The sequence below is a fragment of the Otolemur garnettii genome, unplaced genomic scaffold (assembly GCF_000181295.1).
Source record: "Otolemur garnettii isolate 467f Iridium unplaced genomic scaffold, OtoGar3 scaffold00060, whole genome shotgun sequence".
In the NCBI taxonomy this organism is placed as follows: Eukaryota; Metazoa; Chordata; class Mammalia; order Primates; family Galagidae; genus Otolemur; species Otolemur garnettii.
Window position 1 is genome coordinate 417,005 of NW_003852455.1, and position 5,091 is coordinate 422,095.

Here is a 5,091-nt window from a genome sequence, read left to right on the forward strand (position 1 = left end):
TTTCTTTTCTTTCTTTCTTTTTTTTTGTAGAGACAGAGTCTCACTCTATCACCCTTGGTAGAATGCCATGACATCACACAGCTCACAGCAACCTCCAACTCCTGGGCGTAGGCAATTCTCCTGCCTCAGCCTCCCAAGTAGCCAGGACCACAGGCCCCTGCCACAATGCCCGTTCGGCCAAAGCCAGATTTGAACTCACAACCCTTGGAATATGGGGCTGGCGCGCTACACACTGAGCCACAGGTGCCGCCCCCCCCCCTTTTTTTTTTTGAGACAGTCTCACTTTGTTGCCCTCAGTAGACTGCTATGGCATCACAGCTCACAGCAACCTCCAACTCTTTTTTTATTAAAAATTCACTTTATTTTTCTGTTGAATCAAGCACTAGCTACAAGTTACAGTTAGATATTTTTGATGCCTTCCAAATGTCACCATAGTTAACATTGCCTTATCAATCATCAAACAATAAACTACGTCCCAGTGGTTATGTTCACATCTAGAATGTTCAGGTGATCAGGAATTCTTTTATTGGTTTGCTTTAGCTTTTAGTTCTTGGTTATATCTCCAAATTCGAAAAAGTTGAGAGGCACCTGCTGCCCCCACAAAGAAATTAACAGCAAACAGACTCCAGTTTTTTGGAATAATTACGAGTATCTTGACCAAATAAACCCTGTAGCCATCAAAACAGCAGACTGAGCTGTGCTGAGTTTTTCTGCAGGTCTGGCCATATCAGCCAATCCAGCACACACCAATCCCCATTTCATAATTGGAGCCCAGAAAAAAACTGTTTTGGGGCCTGCTGGGTGGCAACCTTCAACTCTTGGACTTAAGAAATTCTCTTGCCTCAGCCTCCCAAGTAGCTGGGACTACGGGTGCCTGCCACAACGCCTGGCTATTTTGTTGTTGTTGTTGCAGTTGTTTAGCTGGCCTGGGCCAGGTTCAAACCCACCACCACTCGGTGTATGTGGCTCGTGCCGTAACCACTGTGCTACAGGTGCTGAGCCTTGGTTGCCTTAGGTTTCTAACCAGGTCACAGCCCTTATCTCAGGATGACTTAGCTCTAATCCTAGGGTTTATCTACAGTCCTCATGAAGCTATGGGATCCCCCAGAATGCTAAGATATCTTAGATGAGCTCCACAAATAGGTGATACTAATGTGAGCCAGAGGGGGTAGAAAAATTTAGTTTTATTAAATTGTTATCGTCTGGGTGGCGCCTGTGGCTCAAGGAGTAGGGCGCTGGCCACATATACTGGAGGTGGTGGGTTCAAGCCCAGCCCTGGCCAAAAAACTGCAAAAAAAAAAAATTGTGAGCGGTGCCTGTGGCTCAAAAGGGCAGGGTGCCGGTCCCATATGCTGGAGATGGCAGGTTCAAACCCAAACCCAGCCCCAGTCAAAAAAAACTGCAAAAAAAAAAATTATTATTGTCATGTTTTATCTGAGTTATGCCTACATTCCAGGGGATCTTGCATTAGCATACATACACATCCCACCCCATGTGATCTTTGTCACCAACCCATTACCACTATCTTAGAAATATCTTCACTCTGTATCTGCTGCTTAGTCCTATGCAGGCATCGTGAGCTTCTCCCTTGTTCCCATCTGTAGGATTCCTTTGGTTTCAAAGGTCCTTTGGGATACCCGTCTGGGTCACCCTTGAGCATATAGGAAACACTGGGGCAAGGAAAGATCTAATATTGTCTAAGTCTCTGTTTCCATGTTGTTCTGAAACACGCATGAGCCTGGAGCATAGATCTCTTTCTCTAGGAACATACACAAATTTGAACTTGTAATGCTTCCCCTCCTTCTCCTCCTCTCCTCGCCCAGGAAAATTTTTTTCCCTTTGAGACAGAGTCTCACTTTGTCACCCTCTGGAGAGTGCTATAGCATCACAGCTCACAGCAACCTCTAACTCTTGGGCTTAAGAGAGTCTCTTGCCTCGGCCTCCCAAGTAACTAGGACTACAGGCGCCCACCACAACGCCTGGTTATTTTTTTGTTGCAGTTTGGCTGGAGCCAGGTTTGAACCTGCCACCCTTGGTACATGGGGCAGGCACCCTACCCACTGAGCCACAGGCGCCCCACTCCCAAGAAGATTCTTATAGATGTTCAAGAAGTTTTTCAAGTTTTGCTGCCTTCTTGTCTATATTTCTTGTAGGGAAGAACTGATGCAAACACGCTGCTGTTGCTTTTGTGTGTGTGTGCCATGAGGAATAAAGTCCTTTCTCTCCAACCCGGGAATGTTATGTTTTCTGCCAACATCCTTTAAATAGTAGTAGGCTAATTTATTAGCTTGTCAGAAGGGTAAAATGAAATCCCAGACCTGACATGTGGCACAGATTTGAAGCCAGGTGCTATGACAACCACAAGAAGCTGTTCAGAGCCCAGGCAGAGCTAGTTGCTGTATCAGTGGCTGGATGAGGCAGGTAAACCAGGAGACTATAGAGGTGTTCCCCACTATGTTTCTCTCTCCTCAGATCTTGTAAGCCACTCTCCCACCTACTCTCAACTAAAACTGGGAAGACTAGAACCATCAAGCAAGGAGTCCCTTGATTTGTAGCCGTTTATCCCACACATTTACACACAAAGGTACTCATCCAGCTCCCTTTGGTGATTAAAAAAAAAAAAAAAACAAACTTTCCTCCAATGCGAGACCTATTCCCTTCTTTTACCTGTGCATGTATATGAAAATGTTCCTTCTCAACTGGGCCCTCTCCATTGATATTTAGGTATGGCCAAGGGTTCTCCCCCCGACTCTAGCTATACCCTAACATCTCCTCACCACTGTCAAAGCCAACCTTCTCTATATTGTTGTCTATACAACCATCTCCATTTTCTTACCTCACACTCACTTCCAAACCTACTCCAATCTGATTTCTGCCAATAATGCACCAACCCATTTTACTGGGTTTATCTAAGACCTTAAAATTGTTAATTGTTATAGATGCTTATCAGGTTGTTTTTTTAATTTCTTTTCTTTTTTTTTTTTTTTTTTGCAGTTTTTGGCTGGGGCTGGGCTTGATCCTGCCACCTCTGGCATATGGGGCCAGTGCCTTACTCCTTTGAGCCACAGGTGCTGCCCTTTTATTTCTTTTTTTGCGACAGAGTCTCACTTTCTTGCCCCCAGTAGAGTGTCGTGGAATTATAGCTCACAGTGACCTTAAGCTCTTGGGCTCAAGTGATCCCCTTGCTTCAGCCTCCCAAGTAGCTGGGACTATAGGCGTCCACCACAACCTCCGGCTGGCTTTTTAGAGATGGAGGGGGGTCTCACTCTTGCTCAGGCTGGTCTCCAACTCATGAACTCAGGTGATCCATCCACTTTGGCTTCAAAGAGTGCTGAGATAACAGGCATAAGCCATGGTACCTGGCCGAGTTTCTTTTTGTTTTGTTTTGTTTTGAGACAGAGTCTCACTATGTCACCCTTGGTAGAGTGCTGTGGTGTCACAGCTCACAGCAACCTCAAATTCTTGGGCTTAAATGATTCTCTTGCCTCAGCCTCCCAAGTAGCTGGGACCACAGGCACCTGCCACAACGTCCGTTTTTTTTTGTTTTTTTTTTCTTTTTTGGTTGCAGTTATCATTGTTGTTTAGCAGACCCGGGCCAGGCTCAAACCTGCCAGCTTCAGTGTATGTGGCTGGCGTCCTACTCCCTGAGCTACGGGCGCTGAGCCTTGTTTTATATTTTTCAAGAGGTAGAGTCTTGCTCTGCCACCAGGCTGGAGTATTATTGACATGATCATAGAGTTAAGTGTTGAAGAACCAGATGTCAGGTCCCTGTGTTCCCAGAACTGAATAATTTCTGGTACTGAGTTGATGAAACGGATGAGCAGAACAAGCAGGTGCAAGCAGGCAAAGTGCCAAAGTTTTATTAAAGATTAAAGTATAGTACATCCCGAAGAAGGAAGGGGTTGGCTCCCAGGAGTGGAGGAGACACTGAGTTTAACAAGATTTCTCCTTTTATGCTGACTTTTATTTCTTTTCTTTTCTTTCCTTTCTTTGTTTCTTTTCTTTCTTTTTTTCTTAGAAACCAGGTCTTGCTCTGGCTCAGGGAAGTCTCGGAACTTGTGAGCTCAGGCAATCCACCCAGTGACTTCCTAATTTTATGTTAAGTGGAGGGTGGGGTATTCATGCTTTATCTTGGAAAAAGGTGGATAATTCCTGGAATTAGGAACTCTCTCCCTTTCTAACCTTGTAAGGCAATTTCCGGGAGTTGCCATAGTATTTGTAAACTGTCATGGTGCTGGTGGGTGTAAATTTTACTATGTCAAATGAGGGTAGTTCTTTTAGGAACATTGTTAACTCAACTGTGCGCATGCTCCAAAGACTCTCTATCAAGGCCTTGATCATATGTCTACCTTGTGGTTTCTCTATCTCTTTCTGATTGGTAAGTCTTTTGAGATCCAAGTTGGTATGAACACACCTGTCTGTCCATGTCAAAAAGCCCCTGGGACATTGAATAGCATCTATCTCAAGACAACCCACCTGCAAAGGCCCATACCTACAAGGTCTAGCTTGGCCCCATTCCCATGACAACTCAGGCCTGCCTGACTCCAACCAGTCCAAAATAACATCCACCATTCACCCTGCTTGAATCTAACTACTGGCCTAATGTAACATTAGCTCATAGCAACCTCAAACTCTTGGGCTCAAATGAACCTTTTTCTTCAGCCTCCCATGTAGATGGGACTACAGGTGCACATCAACAAATATGGCTAACTTTCTTTTTTTTTTTTTTTTTAAGAGATGGGGGTGTCTTGGCTCGACGCTTGTAGCTCAGCAGCTAGCATGTCAGCCACATACACTGGAGTTCTCGGGTTCAAACCCACCCCAGGGCTGCTAAACAACAATGACAACTACAGCTAAAAAATAGCCAGGCGTTGTGACAGGCACCTGTAGTCCCAGCTACTTGGAAGGCTGAGGCAAGAGAATCGCTTATCCCCAAGAGTTTGAGGTTGCTGTGAGCTAGGACGCCAAGGCATGCTACCAAGGGCGACATAGTGAGACATTGTTTCAAAAAAAAAGAGGCTTGTGGCTGGGCGCCTGTGGCTCTAGTGGCTAAGGCGCCAGCCACATACACCTAAGGTGGCGGGTTCGAAT

General features: G+C 45.4%; 1 pseudogene across 1 annotated transcript; it reads right to left on the reverse strand.

Moving 5' to 3' along the window:
- Positions 1-349: 349 nt before the first annotated feature.
- LOC105887259 lies at positions 350-1,516 on the reverse strand (annotated as a pseudogene). The gene is made up of 2 exons (XR_001161408.2): positions 1,513-1,516; positions 350-809 (listed from the first exon to the last, which is right to left on the reverse strand). The product of XR_001161408.2 is annotated as a mitochondrial pyruvate carrier 2 pseudogene (transcript).
- Positions 1,517-5,091: the final 3,575 nt, after the last annotated feature.